Source organism: Electrophorus electricus, chromosome 13 (assembly GCF_041902795.1).
Source record: "Electrophorus electricus isolate QZ-2024a chromosome 13, ASM4190279v1, whole genome shotgun sequence".
Taxonomy (NCBI): Eukaryota; Metazoa; Chordata; class Actinopteri; order Gymnotiformes; family Gymnotidae; genus Electrophorus; species Electrophorus electricus.
Genome location: NC_137509.1, coordinates 23618712 through 23639874, shown reverse-complemented (window position 1 = coordinate 23639874; position 21163 = coordinate 23618712). Strand labels below are relative to the sequence as shown.

The 21163-nt window shown below is 36.8% G+C and overlaps 14 non-coding genes and 10 pseudogenes across 14 annotated transcripts; all 24 read right to left on the bottom strand.

Moving 5' to 3' along the window:
* Positions 1–265: 265 nt before the first annotated feature.
* On the bottom strand, positions 266–384 carry LOC145650587 (5S ribosomal RNA; annotated as a pseudogene).
* A 791-nt stretch (positions 385–1175) lies between these two features.
* Positions 1176–1294, bottom strand: LOC145643674 (5S ribosomal RNA). Its single transcript, XR_014116063.1, has one exon. It is a non-coding gene; the product is annotated as a 5S ribosomal RNA (ribosomal RNA).
* Positions 1295–2085: 791 nt separating this feature from the next.
* On the bottom strand, positions 2086–2204 carry LOC145650586 (5S ribosomal RNA; annotated as a pseudogene).
* Positions 2205–2556: 352 nt separating this feature from the next.
* LOC145643663 (5S ribosomal RNA) lies at positions 2557–2675 on the bottom strand. The gene has a single exon (XR_014116062.1). It is a non-coding gene; the product is annotated as a 5S ribosomal RNA (ribosomal RNA).
* A 792-nt stretch (positions 2676–3467) lies between these two features.
* LOC145644643 (5S ribosomal RNA) lies at positions 3468–3586 on the bottom strand. The gene has a single exon (XR_014116118.1). It is a non-coding gene; the product is annotated as a 5S ribosomal RNA (ribosomal RNA).
* A 792-nt stretch (positions 3587–4378) lies between these two features.
* Positions 4379–4497, bottom strand: LOC145643652 (5S ribosomal RNA). The gene has a single exon (XR_014116061.1). It is a non-coding gene; the product is annotated as a 5S ribosomal RNA (ribosomal RNA).
* A 789-nt stretch (positions 4498–5286) lies between these two features.
* On the bottom strand, positions 5287–5405 carry LOC145643641 (5S ribosomal RNA). The gene has a single exon (XR_014116060.1). It is a non-coding gene; the product is annotated as a 5S ribosomal RNA (ribosomal RNA).
* A 1230-nt stretch (positions 5406–6635) lies between these two features.
* Positions 6636–6754, bottom strand: LOC145643629 (5S ribosomal RNA). Its single transcript, XR_014116058.1, has one exon. It is a non-coding gene; the product is annotated as a 5S ribosomal RNA (ribosomal RNA).
* A 789-nt stretch (positions 6755–7543) lies between these two features.
* Positions 7544–7662, bottom strand: LOC145643618 (5S ribosomal RNA). Its single transcript, XR_014116057.1, has one exon. It is a non-coding gene; the product is annotated as a 5S ribosomal RNA (ribosomal RNA).
* A 790-nt stretch (positions 7663–8452) lies between these two features.
* On the bottom strand, positions 8453–8571 carry LOC145650585 (5S ribosomal RNA; annotated as a pseudogene).
* A 570-nt stretch (positions 8572–9141) lies between these two features.
* LOC145644864 (5S ribosomal RNA) lies at positions 9142–9260 on the bottom strand. The gene has a single exon (XR_014116121.1). It is a non-coding gene; the product is annotated as a 5S ribosomal RNA (ribosomal RNA).
* A 789-nt stretch (positions 9261–10049) lies between these two features.
* On the bottom strand, positions 10050–10168 carry LOC145643607 (5S ribosomal RNA). Its single transcript, XR_014116056.1, has one exon. It is a non-coding gene; the product is annotated as a 5S ribosomal RNA (ribosomal RNA).
* Positions 10169–10958: 790 nt separating this feature from the next.
* On the bottom strand, positions 10959–11077 carry LOC145650584 (5S ribosomal RNA; annotated as a pseudogene).
* Positions 11078–11647: 570 nt separating this feature from the next.
* On the bottom strand, positions 11648–11766 carry LOC145644753 (5S ribosomal RNA). The gene has a single exon (XR_014116120.1). It is a non-coding gene; the product is annotated as a 5S ribosomal RNA (ribosomal RNA).
* A 789-nt stretch (positions 11767–12555) lies between these two features.
* LOC145644271 (5S ribosomal RNA) lies at positions 12556–12674 on the bottom strand (annotated as a pseudogene).
* Positions 12675–13464: 790 nt separating this feature from the next.
* Positions 13465–13583, bottom strand: LOC145646726 (5S ribosomal RNA). The gene has a single exon (XR_014116221.1). It is a non-coding gene; the product is annotated as a 5S ribosomal RNA (ribosomal RNA).
* A 791-nt stretch (positions 13584–14374) lies between these two features.
* On the bottom strand, positions 14375–14493 carry LOC145643596 (5S ribosomal RNA). The gene has a single exon (XR_014116055.1). It is a non-coding gene; the product is annotated as a 5S ribosomal RNA (ribosomal RNA).
* Positions 14494–15285: 792 nt separating this feature from the next.
* LOC145644532 (5S ribosomal RNA) lies at positions 15286–15404 on the bottom strand. The gene has a single exon (XR_014116117.1). It is a non-coding gene; the product is annotated as a 5S ribosomal RNA (ribosomal RNA).
* A 791-nt stretch (positions 15405–16195) lies between these two features.
* LOC145643584 (5S ribosomal RNA) lies at positions 16196–16314 on the bottom strand. The gene has a single exon (XR_014116054.1). It is a non-coding gene; the product is annotated as a 5S ribosomal RNA (ribosomal RNA).
* Positions 16315–17104: 790 nt separating this feature from the next.
* LOC145650563 (5S ribosomal RNA) lies at positions 17105–17223 on the bottom strand (annotated as a pseudogene).
* A 352-nt stretch (positions 17224–17575) lies between these two features.
* LOC145649887 (5S ribosomal RNA) lies at positions 17576–17694 on the bottom strand (annotated as a pseudogene).
* Positions 17695–18483: 789 nt separating this feature from the next.
* LOC145650562 (5S ribosomal RNA) lies at positions 18484–18602 on the bottom strand (annotated as a pseudogene).
* Positions 18603–19391: 789 nt separating this feature from the next.
* Positions 19392–19510, bottom strand: LOC145650561 (5S ribosomal RNA; annotated as a pseudogene).
* Positions 19511–20301: 791 nt separating this feature from the next.
* Positions 20302–20420, bottom strand: LOC145648725 (5S ribosomal RNA; annotated as a pseudogene).
* Positions 20421–21163: the final 743 nt, after the last annotated feature.

Genomic DNA, 21163 nt, shown 5'->3' with positions numbered 1-21163 from the left:
ATCCTAGCATGTCATCTTGAAAGTAAATTAAAGTGATGCAAGAGAAGCTTACAGCATCTCGTAGTCCATGGTGCTAACAGATAGATTTTTGAGGAATCACTGCACTTCACATTCAAGCATGTGAGTTGGAGAGTAAATGAAAGTGATGCAAAAAAAACTTACAGCATCTGCTATTCCCAGGTGCTAACAGATAGTTTTTTTATTAATCACTGCACTTCACATTTGAGCATGTCAGCTTGAAAGTAAATTAAAGTGATGCAAGAAAAGCTTACAGCACCTGGTATTCCTAGGTAGGGTCCCACCTCAGTACTATCCAGGCCCAAACTTGCTTAGCTTCCAATGTCAGAGGAGATTGGGCATTCTCAAGCTGGTGTGGCCGTAAGCCTTAAACACTTACTCAAATTGCCTAATCATAGCAAATATGATCAAAGACCAATCTGACAATTTTTTTTATTAATCCCTGCACTTGACATTCTAGAATGTTATCTTGAATGTAAATTAAATGATGCAATAAAAGCTTACAACATCTGTTATACGGAGGCACTAACAGACAGTTTTTTGATGAATCACTGCACTTCACATTCAGGCATGTGAGTTGGAGAGTAAATGAAAGTGATGCAAAAAAAACTTACAGCATCTGCTATTCCCAGGTGCTAACAGATAGTTTGAGTTAATTATTCACTGCACTTCAAATTTGAACATGATAGCTTGAACATAAATTAAAGGGATGCAATACAATCTTACAGCACCTGCTATTCCCTGGTACTAAAATATTTCTATTTAATCTGTCCACTTCACATACAAGCTTGTCAGTTGCAGATTAAAGTAAAGTGATGCAACAAAAACTTACAGCATCTGCTATTCCCAGGTGCTAACAGATAGTTTTTTTAATTAATCATTGCACTTCACATCCTAGCATGTCATCTTGAAAGTAAATTAAAGTGATGCAAGAGAAGCTTACACCATCTCGTAGTCCAAGGTGCTAACAGATAGATTTTTGAGGAATCACTGCACTTCACATTTAAACATGTGAGTTGGAGAGTAAATGAAAGTGATGCAAAAAAAACTTACAGCATCTGCTATTCCCAAGTGCTAACAGATAGTTTTTTTTATTAATCACTGCACTTCACATTTGAGCATGTCAGCTTGAAAGTAAATTAAAGTGATGCAAGAAAAGCTTACAGCACCTGGTATTCCTAGGTAGGGTCCCACCTCAGTACTATCCAGGCCCAAACTTGCTTAGCTTCCAAGGTCAGATGAGATTGGGCGTTCTCAAGCTGGTGTGGCCGTAAGCCTTAGACGCTTACTCAAATTGCCTAATCATAGCTAATATGATCAAAGACCAATCTGACAATTTTTTTTTATTAAATCCTGCACTTGACATTCTAGAATGTTATCTTGAATGTAAATTAAATGATGCAATAAAAGCTTACAACATCTGGTATACAGAGGCACTAACAGACAGTTTTTTGATGAATCACTGCACTTCACATTCAGGCATGTGAGTTGGAGAGTAAATGAAAGTGATGCAAAAAAAACTTACAGCATCTGCTATTCCCAGGTGCTAACAGATAGTTTGAGTTAATTATTCACTGCACTTCAAATTTGAACATGATTGCTTGAAAATAAATTAAAGGGATGCAATACAATCTTACAGCACCTGCTATTCCCTGGTACTAAAATATTTCTATTTAATCTGTACACTTCACATACAAGCTTGTCAGTTGCAGATTAAAGTAAAGTGATGCAACAAAAACTTACAGCATCTGCTATTCCCAGGTGCTAACAGATAGTTTTTTTAATTAATCACTGCACTTCACATCCTAGCATGTCATCTTGAAAGTAAATTAAAGTGATGCAAGAGAAGCTTACAGCATCTCGTAGTCCATGGTGCTAACAGATAGATTTTTGAGGAATCACTGCACTTCACATTCAAGCATGTGAGTTGGAGAGTAAATGAAAGTGATGCAAAAAAAACTTACAGCATCTGCTATTCCCAGGTGCTAACAGATAGTTTTTTTATTAATCACTGCACTTCACATTTGAGCATGTCAGCTTGAAAGTAAATTAAAGTGATGCAAGAAAAGCTTACAGCACCTGGTATTCCTAGGTAGGGTCCCACCTCAGTACTATCCAGGCCCAAACTTGCTTAGCTTCCAATGTCAGAGGAGATTGGGCATTCTCAAGCTGGTGTGGCCGTAAGCCTTAAACACTTACTCAAATTGCCTAATCATAGCAAATATGATCAAAGACCAATCTGACAATTTTTTTTATTAATCCCTGCACTTGACATTCTAGAATGTTATCTTGAATGTAAATTAAATGATGCAATAAAAGCTTACAACATCTGTTATACGGAGGCACTAACAGACAGTTTTTTGATGAATCACTGCACTTCACATTCAGGCATGTGAGTTGGAGAGTAAATGAAAGTGATGCAAAAAAAACGTACAGCATCTGCTATTCCCAGGTGCTAACAGATAGTTTTTTTTATTAATCACTGCACTTCACATTTGAGCATGTCAGCTTGAAAGTAAATTAAAGTGATGCAAGAAAAGCTTACAGCACCTGGTATTCCTAGGTAGGGTCCCACCTCAGTACTATCCAGGCCCAAACTTGCTTAGCTTCCAAGGTCAGATGAGATTGGGCGTTCTCAAGCTGGTGTGGCCGTAAGCCTTAGACACTTACTCAAATTGCCTAATCATAGCTAATATGATCAAAGACCAATCTGACAATTTTTTTTTATTAAATCCTGCACTTGACATTCTAGAATGTTATCTTGAATGTAAATTAAATGATGCAATAAAAGCTTACAACATCTGGTATACAGAGGCACTAACAGACAGTTTTTTGATGAATCACTGCACTTCACATTCAGGCATGTGAGTTGGAGAGTAAATGAAAGTGATGCAAAAAAAACTTACAGCATCTGCTATTCCCAGGTGCTAACAGATAGTTTGAGTTAATTATTCACTGCACTTCAAATTTGAACATGATAGCTTGAACATAAATTAAAGGGATGCAATACAATCTTACAGTACCTGCTATTCCCTGGTACTAAAAGATTTCTATTTAATCTGTACACTTCACATACAAGCTTGTCAGTTGCAGATTAAAGTAAAGTGATGCAACAAAAACTTACAGCATCTGCTATTCCCAGGTGCTAACAGATAGTTTTTTTAATTAATCATTGCACTTCACATCCTAGCATGTCATCTTGAAAGTAAATTAAAGTGATGCAAGAGAAGCTTACAGCATCTCGTAGTCCAAGGTGCTAACAGATAGATTTTTGAGGAATCACTGCACTTCACATTCAAGCATGTGAGTTGGAGAGTAAATGAAAGTGATGCAAAAAAAACTTACAGCATCTGCTATTCCCAGGTGCTAACAGATAGTTTTTTTTATTAATCACTGCACTTCACATTTGAGCATGTCAGCTTGAAAGTAAATTAAAGTGATGCAAGAAAAGCTTACAGCACCTGGTATTCCTAGGTAGGTTCCCACCTCAGTACTATCCAGGCCCAAACTTGCTTAGCTTCCAAGGTCAGATGAGATTGGGCGTTCTCAAGCTGGTGTGGCCGTAAGCCTTAGACGCTTACTCAAATTGCCTAATCATAGCTAATATGATCAAAGACCAATCTGACAATTTTTTTTTATTAAATCCTGCACTTGACATTCTAGAATGTTATCTTGAATGTAAATTAAATGATGCAATAAAAGCTTACAACATCTGGTATACAGAGGCACTAACAGACAGTTTTTTGATGAATCACTGCACTTCACATTCAGGCATGTGAGTTGGAGAGTAAATGAAAGTGATGCAAAAAAAACTTACAGCATCTGCTATTCCCAGGTGCTAACAGATAGTTTGAGTTAATTATTCACTGCACTTCAAATTTGAAAATGATTGCTTGAAAATAAATTAAAGGGATGCAATACAATCTTACAGCACCTGCTATTCCCTGGTACTAAAATATTTCTATTTAATCTGTAAACTTCACATACAAGCTTGTCAGTTGCAGATTAAAGTAAAGTGATGCAACAAAAACTTACAGCATCTGCTATTCCCAGGTGCTAACAGATAGTTTTTTTAATTAATCACTGCACTTCACATCCTAGCATGTCATCTTGAAAGTAAATTAAAGTGATGCAAGAGAAGCTTACAGCATCTCGTAGTCCAAGGTGCTAACAGATAGATTTTTGAGGAATCACTGCACTTCACATTCAAGCATGTGAGTTGGAGAGTAAATGAAAGTGATGCAAAAAAAACTTACAGCATCTGCTATTCCCAGGTGCTAACAGATAGTTTTTTTTATTAATCACTGCACTTCACATTTGAGCATGTCAGCTTGAAAGTAAATTAAAGTGATGCAAGAAAAGCTTACAGCACCTGGTATTCCTAGGTAGGGTCCCACCTCAGTACTATCCAGGCCCAAACTTGCTTAGCTTCCAAGGTCAGATGAGATTGGGCGTTCTCAAGCTGGTGTGGCCGTAAGCCTTACACGCTTACTCAAATTGCCTAATCATAGCAAATATGATCAAAGACCAATCTGACAATTTTTTTTATTAATCCCTGCACTTGACATTCTAGAATGTTATCTTGAATGTAAATTAAATGATGCAATAAAAGCTTACAACATCTGGTATACGGAGGCACTAACAGACAGTTTTTTGATGAATCACTGCACTTCACATTCAGGCATGTGAGTTGGAGAGTAAATGAAAGTGATGCAAAAAAAACTTACAGCATCTGCTATTCCCAGGTGCTAACAGATAGTTTGAGTTAATTATTCACTGCACTTCAAATTTGAACATGATAGCTTGAACATAAATTAAAGGGATGCAATACAATCTTACAGCACCTGCTATTCCCTGGTACTAAAATATTTCTATTTAATCTGTACACTTCACATACAAGCTTGTCAGCTGCAGATTAAAGTAAAGTGATGCAACAAAAACTTACAGCATCTGCTATTCCCAGGTGCTAACAGATAATTTTTTTAATTAATCACTGCATTTCACATCCTAGCATGTCATCTTGACAGTAAATTAAAGTGATTCAAGAGAAGCTTACAGCATCTCGTAGTCCAAGGTGCTAACAGATAGTTTTTGATGAATCACTGCACTTCACATTCAGGCATGTGAGTTGGAGAGTAAATGAAAGTGATGCAAAAAAAACTTACAGCATCTGCTATTCCCAGGTGCTAACAGATAGTTTTTTTATTAATCACTGCACTTCACATTTGAGCATGTCAGCTTGAAAGTAAATTAAAGTGATGCAAGAAAAGCTTACAGCACCTGGTATTCCTAGGTAGGGTCCCACCTCAGTACTATCCAGGCCCAAACTTGCTTAGCTTCCAAGGTCAGATGAGATTGGGCGTTCTCAAGCTGGTGTGGCCGTAAGCCTTAGACGCTTACTCAAATTGCCTAATCATAGCTAATATGATCAAAGACCAATCTGACAATTTTTTTTTTTAATCCCTGCACTTGACATTCTAGAATGTTATCTTGAATGTAAATTAAATGATGCAATAAAAGCTTACAACATCTGGTATACGGAGGCACTAACAGACAGTTTTTTGATGAATCACTGCACTTCACATTCAGGCATGTGAGTTGGAGAGTAAATGAAAGTGATGCAAAAAAAACTTACAGCATCTGCTATTCCCAGGTGCTAACAGATAGTTTGAGTTAATTATTCACTGCACTTCAAATTTGAACATGATTGCTTGGAAATAAATTAAAGGGATGCAATACAATCTTACAGCACCTGCTATTCCCTGGTACTAAAATATTTCTATTTAATCTGTACACTTCACATACAAGCTTGTCAGTTGCAGATTAAAGTAAAGTGATGCAACAAAAACTTACAGCATCTGCTATTCCCAGGTGCTAACAGATAGTTTTTTTAATTAATCACTGCACTTCACATCCTAGCATGTCATCTTGAAAGTAAATTAAAGTGATGCAAGAGAAGCTTACAGCATCTCGTAGTCCATGGTGCTAACAGATAGATTTTTGATGAATCACTGCACTTCACATTCAGGCATGTGAGTTGGAGAGTAAATGAAAGTGATGCAAAAAAAACTTACAGCATCTGCTATTCCCAGGTGCTAACAGATAGTTTGAGTTAATTATTCACTGCACTTCAAATTTGAACATGATAGCTTGAACATAAATTAAAGGGATGCAATACAATCTTACAGTACCTGCTATTCCCTGGTACTAAAAGATTTCTATTTAATCTGTACACTTCACATACAAGCTTGTCAGTTGCAGATTAAAGTAAAGTGATGCAACAAAAATTTACAGCATCTGCTATTCCCAGGTGCTAACAGATAGTTTTTTTAATTAATCACTGCATTTCACATCCTAGCATGTCATCTTGAAAGTAAATTAAAGTGATGCAAGAGAAGCTTACAGCATCTCGTAGTCCAAGGTGCTAACAGATAGATTTTTGAGGAATCACTGCACTTCACATTCAAGCATGTGAGTTGGAGAGTAAATGAAAGTGATGCAAAAAAAACTTACAGCATCTGCTATTCCCAGGTGCTAACAGATAGTTTTTTTTATTAATCACTGCACTTCACATTTGAGCATGTCAGCTTGAAAGTAAATTAAAGTGATGCAAGAAAAGCTTACAGCACCTGGTATTCCTAGGTAGGGTCCCACCTCAGTACTATCCAGGCCCAAACTTGCTTAGCTTCCAAGGTCAGATGAGATTGGGCGTTCTCAAGCTGGTGTGGCCGTAAGCCTTACACGCTTACTCAAATTGCCTAATCATAGCAAATATGATCAAAGACCAATCTGACAATTTTTTTTATTAATCCCTGCACTTGACATTCTAGAATGTTATCTTGAATGTAAATTAAATGATGCAATAAAAGCTTACAACATCTGGTATACGGAGGCACTAACAGACAGTTTTTTGATGAATCACTGCACTTCACATTCAGGCATGTGAGTTGGAGAGTAAATGAAAGTGATGCAAAAAAAACTTACAGCATCTGCTATTCCCAGGTGCTAACAGATAGTTTGAGTTAATTATTCACTGCACTTCAAATTTGAACATGATAGCTTGAACATAAATTAAAGGGATGCAATACAATCTTACAGCACCTGCTATTCCCTGGTACTAAAATATTTCTATTTAATCTGTACACTTCACATACAAGCTTGTCAGCTGCAGATTAAAGTAAAGTGATGCAACAAAAACTTACAGCATCTGCTATTCCCAGGTGCTAACAGATAATTTTTTTAATTAATCACTGCATTTCACATCCTAGCATGTCATCTTGACAGTAAATTAAAGTGATTCAAGAGAAGCTTACAGCATCTCGTAGTCCAAGGTGCTAACAGATAGTTTTTGATGAATCACTGCACTTCACATTCAGGCATGTGAGTTGGAGAGTAAATGAAAGTGATGCAAAAAAAACTTACAGCATCTGCTATTCCCAGGTGCTAACAGATAGTTTTTTTATTAATCACTGCACTTCACATTTGAGCATGTCAGCTTGAAAGTAAATTAAAGTGATGCAAGAAAAGCTTACAGCACCTGGTATTCCTAGGTAGGGTCCCACCTCAGTACTATCCAGGCCCAAACTTGCTTAGCTTCCAAGGTCAGATGAGATTGGGCGTTCTCAAGCTGGTGTGGCCGTAAGCCTTAGACGCTTACTCAAATTGCCTAATCATAGCTAATATGATCAAAGACCAATCTGACAATTTTTTTTTTTAATCCCTGCACTTGACATTCTAGAATGTTATCTTGAATGTAAATTAAATGATGCAATAAAAGCTTACAACATCTGGTATACGGAGGCACTAACAGACAGTTTTTTGATGAATCACTGCACTTCACATTCAGGCATGTGAGTTGGAGAGTAAATGAAAGTGATGCAAAAAAAACTTACAGCATCTGCTATTCCCAGGTGCTAACAGATAGTTTGAGTTAATTATTCACTGCACTTCAAATTTGAACATGATTGCTTGGAAATAAATTAAAGGGATGCAATACAATCTTACAGCACCTGCTATTCCCTGGTACTAAAATATTTCTATTTAATCTGTACACTTCACATACAAGCTTGTCAGTTGCAGATTAAAGTAAAGTGATGCAACAAAAACTTACAGCATCTGCTATTCCCAGGTGCTAACAGATAGTTTTTTTAATTAATCACTGCACTTCACATCCTAGCATGTCATCTTGAAAGTAAATTAAAGTGATGCAAGAGAAGCTTACAGCATCTCGTAGTCCATGGTGCTAACAGATAGATTTTTGAGGAATCACTGCACTTCACATTCAAGCATGTGAGTTGGAGAGTAAATGAAAGTGATGCAAAAAAAACTTACAGCATCTGCTATTCCCAGGTGCTAACAGATAGTTTTTTTATTAATCACTGCACTTCACATTTGAGCATGTCAGCTTGAAAGTAAATTAAAGTGATGCAAGAAAAGCTTACAGCACCTGGTATTCCTAGGTAGGGTCCCACCTCAGTACTATCCAGGCCCAAACTTGCTTAGCTTCCAATGTCAGAGGAGATTGGGCATTCTCAAGCTGGTGTGGCCGTAAGCCTTAAACACTTACTCAAATTGCCTAATCATAGCAAATATGATCAAAGACCAATCTGACAATTTTTTTTATTAATCCCTGCACTTGACATTCTAGAATGTTATCTTGAATGTAAATTAAATGATGCAATAAAAGCTTACAACATCTGGTATACGGAGGCACTAACAGACAGTTTTTTGATGAATCACTGCACTTCACATTCAGGCATGTGAGTTGGAGAGTAAATGAAAGTGATGCAAAAAAAACTTACAGCATCTGCTATTCCCAGGTGCTAACAGATAGTTTGAGTTAATTATTCACTGCACTTCAAATTTGAACATGATAGCTTGAACATAAATTAAAGGGATGCAATACAATCTTACAGCACCTGCTATTCCCTGGTACTAAAAGATTTCTATTTAATCTGTACACTTCACATACAAGCTTGTCAGTTGCAGATTAAAGTAAAGTGATGCAACAAAAACTTACAGCATCTGCTATTCCCAGGTGCTAACAGATAGTTTTTTTTATTAATCACTGCACTTCACATTTGAGCATGTCAGCTTGAAAGTAAATTAAAGTGATGCAAGAAAGGCTTACAGCACCTGGTATTCCTAGGTAGGGTCCCACCTCAGTACTATCCAGGCCCAAACTTGCTTAGCTTCCAAGGTCAGATGAGATTGGGCGTTCTCAAGCTGGTGTGGCCGTAAGCCTCACACGCTTACTCAAATTGCCTAATCATAGCAAATATGATCAAAGACCAATCTGACAATTTTTTTTATTAATCCCTGCACTTGACATTCTAGAATGTTATCTTGAATGTAAATTAAATGATGCAATAAAAGCTTACAACATCTGGTATACGGAGGCACTAACAGACAGTTTTTTGATGAATCACTGCACTTCACATTCAGGCATGTGAGTTGGAGAGTAAATGAAAGTGATGCAAAAAAAACTTACAGCATCTGCTATTCCCAGGTGCTAACAGATAGTTTGAGTTAATTATTCACTGCACTTCAAATTTGAACATGATAGCTTGAACATAAATTAAAGGGATGCAATACAATCTTACAGCACCTGCTATTCCCTGGTACTAAAATATTTCTATTTAATCTGTACACTTCACATACAAGCTTGTCAGCTGCAGATTAAAGTAAAGTGATGCAACAAAAACTTACAGCATCTGCTATTCCCAGGTGCTAACAGATAATTTTTTTAATTAATCACTGCATTTCACATCCTAGCATGTCATCTTGACAGTAAATTAAAGTGATTCAAGAGAAGCTTACAGCATCTCGTAGTCCAAGGTGCTAACAGATAGTTTTTGATGAATCACTGCACTTCACATTCAGGCATGTGAGTTGTAGAGTAAATGAAAGTGATGCAAAAAAAACTTACAGCATCTGCTATTCCCAGGTGCTAACAGATAGTTTTTTTATTAATCACTGCACTTCACATTTGAGCATGTCAGCTTGAAAGTAAATTAAAGTGATGCAAGAAAAGCTTACAGCACCTGGTATTCCTAGGTAGGGTCCCACCTCAGTACTATCCAGGCCCAAACTTGCTTAGCTTCCAAGGTCAGATGAGATTGGGCGTTCTCAAGCTGGTGTGGCCGTAAGCCTTAGACGCTTACTCAAATTGCCTAATCATAGCTAATATGATCAAAGACCAATCTGACAATTTTTTTTTTTAATCCCTGCACTTGACATTCTAGAATGTTATCTTGAATGTAAATTAAATGATGCAATAAAAGCTTACAACATCTGGTATACGGAGGCACTAACAGACAGTTTTTTGATGAATCACTGCACTTCACATTCAGGCATGTGAGTTGGAGAGTAAATGAAAGTGATGCAAAAAAAACTTACAGCATCTGCTATTCCCAGGTGCTAACAGATAGTTTGAGTTAATTATTCACTGCACTTCAAATTTGAACATGATTGCTTGGAAATAAATTAAAGGGATGCAATACAATCTTACAGCACCTGCTATTCCCTGGTACTAAAATATTTCTATTTAATCTGTACACTTCACATACAAGCTTGTCAGTTGCAGATTAAAGTAAAGTGATGCAACAAAAACTTACAGCATCTGCTATTCCCAGGTGCTAACAGATAGTTTTTTTAATTAATCACTGCACTTCACATCCTAGCATGTCATCTTGAAAGTAAATTAAAGTGATGCAAGAGAAGCTTACAGCATCTCGTAGTCCATGGTGCTAACAGATAGATTTTTGAGGAATCACTGCACTTCACATTCAAGCATGTGAGTTGGAGAGTAAATGAAAGTGATGCAAAAAAAACTTACAGCATCTGCTATTCCCAGGTGCTAACAGATAGTTTTTTTATTAATCACTGCACTTCACATTTGAGCATGTCAGCTTGAAAGTAAATTAAAGTGATGCAAGAAAAGCTTACAGCACCTGGTATTCCTAGGTAGGGTCCCACCTCAGTACTATCCAGGCCCAAACTTGCTTAGCTTCCAATGTCAGAGGAGATTGGGCATTCTCAAGCTGGTGTGGCCGTAAGCCTTAAACACTTACTCAAATTGCCTAATCATAGCAAATATGATCAAAGACCAATCTGACAATTTTTTTTATTAATCCCTGCACTTGACATTCTAGAATGTTATCTTGAATGTAAATTAAATGATGCAATAAAAGCTTACAACATCTGGTATACGGAGGCACTAACAGACAGTTTTTTGATGAATCACTGCACTTCACATTCAGGCATGTGAGTTGGAGAGTAAATGAAAGTGATGCAAAAAAAACTTACAGCATCTGCTATTCCCAGGTGCTAACAGATAGTTTGAGTTAATTATTCACTGCACTTCAAATTTGAACATGATAGCTTGAACATAAATTAAAGGGATGCAATACAATCTTACAGCACCTGCTATTCCCTGGTACTAAAAGATTTCTATTTAATCTGTACACTTCACATACAAGCTTGTCAGTTGCAGATTAAAGTAAAGTGATGCAACAAAAACTTACAGCATCTGCTATTCCCAGGTGCTAACAGATAGTTTTTTTTATTAATCACTGCACTTCACATTTGAGCATGTCAGCTTGAAAGTAAATTAAAGTGATGCAAGAAAGGCTTACAGCACCTGGTATTCCTAGGTAGGGTCCCACCTCAGTACTATCCAGGCCCAAACTTGCTTAGCTTCCAAGGTCAGATGAGATTGGGCGTTCTCAAGCTGGTGTGGCCGTAAGCCTTACACGCTTACTCAAATTGCCTAATCATAGCAAATATGATCAAAGACCAATCTGACAATTTTTTTTATTAATCCCTGCACTTGACATTCTAGAATGTTATCTTGAATGTAAATTAAATGATGCAATAAAAGCTTACAACATCTGGTATACGGAGGCACTAACAGACAGTTTTTTGATGAATCACTGCACTTCACATTCAGGCATGTGAGTTGGAGAGTAAATGAAAGTGATGCAAAAAAAACTTACAGCATCTGCTATTCCCAGGTGCTAACAGATAGTTTGAGTTAATTATTCACTGCACTTCAAATTTGAACATGATAGCTTGAACATAAATTAAAGGGATGCAATACAATCTTACAGCACCTGCTATTCCCTGGTACTAAAATATTTCTATTTAATCTGTACACTTCACATACAAGCTTGTCAGCTGCAGATTAAAGTAAAGTGATGCAACAAAAACTTACAGCATCTGCTATTCCCAGGTGCTAACAGATAATTTTTTTAATTAATCACTGCATTTCACATCCTAGCATGTCATCTTGACAGTAAATTAAAGTGATTCAAGAGAAGCTTACAGCATCTCGTAGTCCAAGGTGCTAACAGATAGTTTTTGATGAATCACTGCACTTCACATTCAGGCATGTGAGTTGGAGAGTAAATGAAAGTGATGCAAAAAAAACTTACAGCATCTGCTATTCCCAGGTGCTAACAGATAGTTTTTTTATTAATCACTGCACTTCACATTTGAGCATGTCAGCTTGAAAGTAAATTAAAGTGATGCAAGAAAAGCTTACAGCACCTGGTATTCCTACGTAGGGTCCCACCTCAGTACTATCCAGGCCCAAACTTGCTTAGCTTCCAAGGTCAGATGAGATTGGGCGTTCTCAAGCTGGTGTGGCCGTAAGCCTTAGACGCTTACTCAAATTGCCTAATCATAGCTAATATGATCAAAGACCAATCTGACAATTTTTTTTTTAATCCCTGCACTTGACATTCTAGAATGTTATCTTGAATGTAAATTAAATGATGCAATAAAAGCTTACAACATCTGGTATACGGAGGCACTAACAGACAGTTTTTTGATGAATCACTGCACTTCACATTCAGGCATGTGAGTTGGAGAGTAAATGAAAGTGATGCAAAAAAAACTTACAGCATCTGCTATTCCCAGGTGCTAACAGATAGTTTGAGTTAATTATTCACTGCACTTCAAATTTGAACATGATTGCTTGGAAATAAATTAAAGGGATGCAATACAATCTTACAGCACCTGCTATTCCCTGGTACTAAAATATTTCTATTTAATCTGTACACTTCACATACAAGCTTGTCAGTTGCAGATTAAAGTAAAGTGATGCAACAAAAACTTACAGCATCTGCTATTCCCAGGTGCTAACAGATAGTTTTTTTAATTAATCACTGCACTTCACATCCTAGCATGTCATCTTGAAAGTAAATTAAAGTGATGCAAGAGAAGCTTACAGCATCTCGTAGTCCATGGTGCTAACAGATAGATTTTTGAGGAATCACTGCACTTCACATTCAAGCATGTGAGTTGGAGAGTAAATGAAAGTGATGCAAAAAAAACTTACAGCATCTGCTATTCCAAGGTGCTAACAGATAGTTTTTTTTATTAATCACTGCACTTCACATTTGAGCATGTCAGCTTGAAAGTAAATTAAAGTGATGCAAGAAAAGCTTACAGCACCTGGTATTCCTAGGTAGGTTCCCACCTCAGTACTATCCAGGCCCAAACTTGCTTAGCTTCCAAGATCAGATGAGATTGGGCGTTCTCAAGCTGGTGTGGCCGTAAGCCTTCAACACTTACTCAAATTGCCTAATCATAGCAAATATGATCAAAGACCAATCTGACAATTTCTTTTATTAATCCCTGCACTTGACATTCTAGAATGTTATCTTGAATGTAAATTAAATGATGCAATAAAAGCTTACAACATCTGGTATACGGAGGCACTAACAGACAGTTTTTTGATGAATCACTGCACTTCACATTCAGGCATGTGAGTTGGAGAGTAAATGAAAGTGATGCAAAAAAAACTTACAGCATCTGCTATTCCCAGGTGCTAACAGATAGTTTGAGTTAATTATTCACTGCACTTCAAATTTGAACATGATAGCTTGAACATAAATTAAAGGGATGCAATACAATCTTACAGTACCTGCTATTCCCTGGTACTAAAAGATTTCTATTTAATCTGTACACTTCACATACAAGCTTGTCAGTTGCAGATTAAAGTAAAGTGATGCAACAAAAACTTACAGCATCTGCTATTCCCAGGTGCTAACAGATAGTTTTTTTAATTAATCATTGCACTTCACATCCTAGCATGTCATCTTGAAAGTAAATTAAAGTGATGCAAGAGAAGCTTACAGCATCTCGTAGTCCAAGGTGCTAACAGATAGATTTTTGAGGAATCACTGCACTTCACATTCAAGCATGTGAGTTGGAGAGTAAATGAAAGTGATGCAAAAAAAACTTACAGCATCTGCTATTCCCAGGTGCTAACAGATAGTTTTTTTTATTAATCACTGCACTTCACATTTGAGCATGTCAGCTTGAAAGTAAATTAAAGTGATGCAAGAAAAGCTTACAGCACCTGGTATTCCTAGGTAGGGTCCCACCTCAGTACTATCCAGGCCCAAACTTGCTTAGCTTCCAAGGTCAGATGAGATTGGGCGTTCTCAAGCTGGTGTGGCCGTAAGCCTTAGAAGCTTACTCAAATTGCCTAATCATAGCTAATATGATCAAAGACCAATCTGACAATTTTTTTTTATTAAATCCTGCACTTGACATTCTAGAATGTTATCTTGAATGTAAATTAAATGATGCAATAAAAGCTTACAACATCTGGTATACAGAGGCACTAACAGACAGTTTTTTGATGAATCACTGCACTTCACATTCAGGCATGTGAGTTGGAGAGTAAATGAAAGTGATGCAAAAAAAACTTACAGCATCTGCTATTCCCAGGTGCTAACAGATAGTTTGAGTTAATTATTCACTGCACTTCAAATTTGAACATGATTGCTTGAAAATAAATTAAAGGGATGCAATACAATCTTACAGCACCTGCTATTCCCTGGTACTAAAATATTTCTATTTAATCTGTACACTTCACATACAAGCTTGTCAGTTGCAGATTAAAGTAAAGTGATGCAACAAAAACTTACAGCATCTGCTATTCCCAGGTGCTAACAGATAGTTTTTTTAATTAATCACTGCACTTCACATCCTAGCATGTCATCTTGAAAGTAAATTAAAGTGATGCAAGAGAAGCTTACAGCATCTCGTAGTCCATGGTGCTAACAGATAGATTTTTGAGGAATCACTGCACTTCACATTCAAGCATGTGAGTTGGAGAGTAAATGAAAGTGATGCAAAAAAAACTTACAGCATCTGCTATTCCAAGGTGCTAACAGATAGTTTTTTTTATTAATCACTGCACTTCACATTTGAGCATGTCAGCTTGAAAGTAAATTAAAGTGATGCAAGAAAAGCTTACAGCACCTGGTATTCCTAGGTAGGTTCCCACCTCAGTACTATCCAGGCCCAAACTTGCTTAGCTTCCAAGGTCAGATGAGATTGGGCGTTCTCAAGCTGGTGTGGCCGTAAGCCTTCAACACTTACTCAAATTGCCTAATCATAGCAAATATGATCAAAGACCAATCTGACAATTTCTTTTATTAATCCCTGCACTTGACATTCTAGAATGTTATCTTGAATGTAAATTAAATGATGCAATAAAAGCTTACAACATCTGGTATACGGAGGCACTAACAGACAGTTTTTTGATGAATCACTGCACTTCACATTCAGGCATGTGAGTTGGAGAGTAAATGAAAGTGATGCAAAAAAAACTTACAGCATCTGCTATTCCCAGGTGCTAACAGATAGTTTGAGTTAATTATTCACTGCACTTCAAATTTGAACATGATAGCTTGAACATAAATTAAAGGGATGCAATACAATCTTACAGTACCTGCTATTCCCTGGTACTAAAAGATTTCTATTTAATCTGTACACTTCACATACAAGCTTGTCAGTTGCAGATTAAAGTAAAGTGATGCAACAAAAACTTACAGCATCTGCTATTCCCAGGTGCTAACAGATAGTTTTTTTAATTAATCATTGCACTTCACATCCTAGCATGTCATCTTGAAAGTAAATTAAAGTGATGCAAGAGAAGCTTACAGCATCTCGTAGTCCAAGGTGCTAACAGATAGATTTTTGAGGAATCACTGCACTTCACATTCAAGCATGTGAGTTGGAGAGTAAATGAAAGTGATGCAAAAAAAACTTACAGCATCTGCTATTCCCAGGTGCTAACAGATAGTTTTTTTTATTAATCACTGCACTTCACATTTGAGCATGTCAGCTTGAAAGTAAATTAATGTGATGCAAGAAAAGCTTACAGCACCTGGTATTCCTAGGTAGGGTCCCACCTCAGTACTATCCAGGCCCAAACTTGCTTAGCTTCCAAGGTCAGATGAGATTGGGCGTTCTCAAGCTGGTGTGGCCGTAAGCCTTACACGCTTACTCAAATTGCCTAATCATAGCAAATATGATCAAAGACCAATCTGACAATTTTTTTTATTAATCCCTGCACTTGACATTCTAGAATGTTATCTTGAATGTAAATTAAATGATGCAATAAAAGCTTACAACATCTGGTATACGGAGGCACTAACAGACAGTTTTTTGATGAATCACTGCACTTCACATTCAGGCATGTGAGTTGGAGAGTAAATGAAAGTGATGCAAAAAAAAACTTACAGCATCTGCTATTCCCAGGTGCTAACAGATAGTTTGAGTTAATTATTCACTGCACTTCAAATTTGAACATGATAGCTTGAACATAAATTAAAGGGATGCAATACAATCTTACAGTACCTGCTATTCCCTGGTACTAAAAGATTTCTATTTAATCTGTACACTTCACATACAAGCTTGTCAGTTGCAGATTAAAGTAAAGTGATGCAACAAAAACTTACAGCATCTGCTATTCCCAGGTGCTAACAGATAGTTTTTTTAATTAATCATTGCACTTCACTTCCTAGCATGTCATCTTGAAAGTAAATTAAAGTGATGCAAGAGAAGCTTACAGCATCTCGTAGTCCAAGGTGCTAACAGATAGTTTTTGATGAATCACTGCACTTCACATTCAGGCATGTGAGTTGGAGAGTAAATGAAAGTGATGCAAAAAAACTTACAGCATCTGCTATTCCCAGGTGCTAACAGATAGTTTTTTTTATTAATCACTGCACTTCACATTTGAGCATGTCAGCTTGAAAGTAAATTAAAGTGATGCAAGAAAAGCTTACATCACCTGGTATTCCTAGGTAGGGTCCCACCTCAGTACTATCCAGGCCCAAACTTGCTTAGCTTCCAAGGTCAGATGAGATTGGGCCTTCTCAAGCTGGTGTGGCCGTAAGCCTTAAACACTTACTCAAATTGCCTAATCATAGCAAATATGATCAAAGACCAATCTGACAATTTTTTTTATTAATCCCTGCACTTGACATTCTAGAATGTTATCTTGAATGTAAATTAAATGATGCAATAAAAGCTTACAACATCTGGTATACGGAGGCACTAACAGACAGTTTTTTGATGAATCACTGCACTTCACATTTAAACATGTGAGTTGGAGAGTAAATGAAAGTGATGCAAAAAAAACTTACAGCATCTGCTATTCCCAGGTGCTAACAGATAGTTTTTTTTATTAATCACTGCACTTCACATTTGAGCATGTCAGCTTGAAAGTAAATTAAAGTGATGCAAGAAAAGCTTACAGCACCTGGTATTCCTAGGTAGGGTCCCACCTCAGTACTATCCAGGCCCAAACCTGCTTAGTTTCCAAGGTCAGATGAGATTGGGCGTTCTCAAGATGGTGTGGCCGTAAGCGTTAAATACTTACTCAAATTGCCTAATCATAGCAAATATGATCAAAGACCAATCTGAAATTTTTTTTTATTAAATCCTGCACTTGACATTCTAGAATGTTATCTTGAATGTAAATTAAATGATGCAATAAAAGCTTACAACATCTGGTATACGGAGGCACTAACAGACAGTTTTTTGATGAATCACTGCACTTCACATTCAGGCATGTGAGTTGGAGAGTAAATGAAAGTGATGCAAAAAAAACTTACAGCATCTGCTATTCCCAGGTGCTAACAGATAGTTTGAGTTAATTATTCACTGCACTTCAAATTTGAACATGATAGCTTTGACATAAATTAAAGGGATGCAATACAATCTTACAGCACCTGCTATTCCCTGGTACTAAAATATTTCTATTTAATCTGTACACTTCACATACAAGCTTGTCAGTTGCAGATTAAAGTAAAGTGATGCAACAAAAATTTACAGCATCTGCTATTCCCAGGTGCTAACAGATAGTTTTTTTAATTAATCACTACATTTCACATCCTAGCATGTCATCTTGACAGTAAATTAAAGTGATTCAAGAGAAGCTTACAGCATCTCGTAGTCCAAGGTGCTAACAGATAGTTTTTGATGAATCACTGCACTTCACATTCAGGCATGTGAGTTGGAGAGTAAATGAAAGTGATGCAAAAAAACTTACAGCATCTGCTATTCCCAGGTGCTAACAGATAGTTTTTTTTATTAATCACTGCACTTCACATTTGAGCATGTCAGCTTGAAAGTAAATTAAAGTGATGCAAGAAAAGCTTACATCACCTGGTATTCCTAGGTAGGGTCCCACCTCAGTACTATCCAGGCCCAAACTTGCTTAGCTTCCAAGGTCAGATGAGATTGGGCCTTCTCAAGCTGGTGTGGCCGTAAGCCTTAAACACTTACTCAAATTGCCTAATCATAGCAAATATGATCAAAGACCAATCTGACAATTTTTTTTATTAATCCCTGCACTTGACATTCTAGAATGTTATCTTGAATGTAAATTAAATGATGCAATAAAAGCTTACAACATCTGGTATACGGAGGCACTAACAGACAGTTTTTTGATGAATCACTGCACTTCACATTCAGGCATGTGAGTTGGAGAGTAAATGAAAGTGATGCAAAAAAAACTTACAGCATCTGCTATTCCCAGGTGCTAACAGATAGTTTGAGTTAATTATTCACTGCACTTCAAATTTGAACATGATAGCTTGGACATAAATTAAAGGGATGCAATACAATCTTACAGCACCTGCTATTCCCTGGTACTAAAATATTTCTATTTAATCTGTACACTTCACATACAAGCTTGTCAGTTGCAGATTAAAGTAAAGTGATGCAACAAAAATTTACAGCATCTGCTATTCCCAGGTGCTAACAGATAGTTTTTTTAATTAATCACTACATTTCACATCCTAGCATGTCATCTTGACAGTAAATTAAAGTGATTCAAGAGAAGCTTACAGCATCTCGTAGTCCAAGGTGCTAACAGATAGTTTTTGATGAATCACTGCACTTCACATTCAGGCATGTGAGTTGGAGAGTTAATGAAAGTGATGCAAAAAAACTTACAGCATCTGCTATTCCCAGGTGCTAACAGATAGTTTTTTTTATTAATCACTGCACTTCACATTTGAGCATGTCAGCTTGAAAGTAAATTAAAGTGATGCAAGAAAAGCTTACATCACCTGGTATTCCTAGGTAGGGTCCCACCTCAGTACTATCCAGGCCCAAACTTGCTTAGCTTCCAAGGTCAGATGAGATTGGGCCTTCTCAAGCTGGTGTGGCCGTAAGCCTTAAACACTTACTCAAATTGCCTAATCATAGCAAATATGATCAAAGACCAATCTGACAATTTTTTTTATTAATCCCTGCACTTGACATTCTAGAATGTTATCTTGAATGTAAATTAAATGATGCAATAAAAGCTTACAACATCTGGTATACGGAGGCACTAACAGACAGTTTTTTGATGAATCACTGCACTTCACATTCAGGCATGTGAGTTGGAGAGTAAATGAAAGTGATGCAAAAAAAACTTACAGCATCTGCTATTCCCAGGTGCTAACAGATAGTTTGAGTTAATTATTCACTGCACTTCAAATTTGAACATGATAGCTTGAACATAAATTAAAGGGATGCAATACAATCTTACAGTACCTGCTATTCCCTGGTACTAAAAGATTTCTATTTAATCTGTACACTTCACATACAAGCTTGTCAGTTGCAGATTAAAGTAAAGTGATGCAACAAAAACTTACAGCATCTGCTATTCCCAGGTGCTAACAGATAGTTTTTTTAATTAATCATTGCACTTCACATCCTAGCATGTCATCTTGAAAGTAAATTAAAGTGATGCAAGAGAAGCTTACACCATCTCGTAGTCCAAGGTGCTAACAGATAGATTTTTGAGGAATCACTGCACTTCACATTTAAACATGTGAGTTGGAGAGTAAATGAAAGTGATGCAAAAAAAACTTACAGCATCTGCTATTCCCAGGTGCTAACAGATAGTTTTTTTTATTAATCACTGCACTTCACATTTGAGCATGTCAGCTTGAAAGTAAATTAAAGTGATGCAAGAAAAGCTTACAGCACCTGGTATTCCTAGGTAGGGTCCCACCTCAGTACTATCCAGGCCCAAACTTGCTTAGTTTCCAAGGTCAGATGAGATTGGGCGTTCTCAAGCTGGTGTGGCCGTAAGCGTTAAATACTTACTCAAATTGCCTAATCATAGCAAATATGATCAAAGACCAATCTGAAATTTTTTTTTATTAAATCCTGCACTTGACATTCTAGAATGTTATCTTGAATGTAAATTAAATGATGCAATAAAAGCTTACAACATCTGGTATACAGAGGCACTAACAGACAGTTTTTTGATGAATCACTGCACTTCACATTCAGGCATGTGAGTTGGAGAGTAAATGAAAGTGATGCAAAAAAAACTTACAGCATCTGCTATTCCCAGGTGCTAACAGATAGTTTGAGTTAATTATTCACTGCACTTCAAATTTGAACATGATAGCTTTGACATAAATTAAAGGGATGCAATACAATCTTACAGCACCTGCTATTCCCTGGTACTAAAATATTTCTATTTAATCTGTACACTTCACATACAAGCTTGTCAGTTGCAGATTAAAGTAAAGTGATGCAACAAAAATTTACAGCATCTGCTATTCTCAGGTGCTAACAGATAGTTTTTTTAATTAATCACTACATTTCACATCCTAGCATGTCATCTTGACAGTAAATTAAAGTGATTCAAGAGAAGCTTACAGCATCTCGTAGTCCAAGGTGCTAACAGATAGTTTTTGATGAATCACTGCACTTCACATTCAGGCATGTGAGTTGGAGAGTTAATGAAAGTGATGCAAAAAAACTTACAGCATCTGCTATTCCCAGGTGCTAACAGATAGTTTTTTTTATTAATCACTGCACTTCA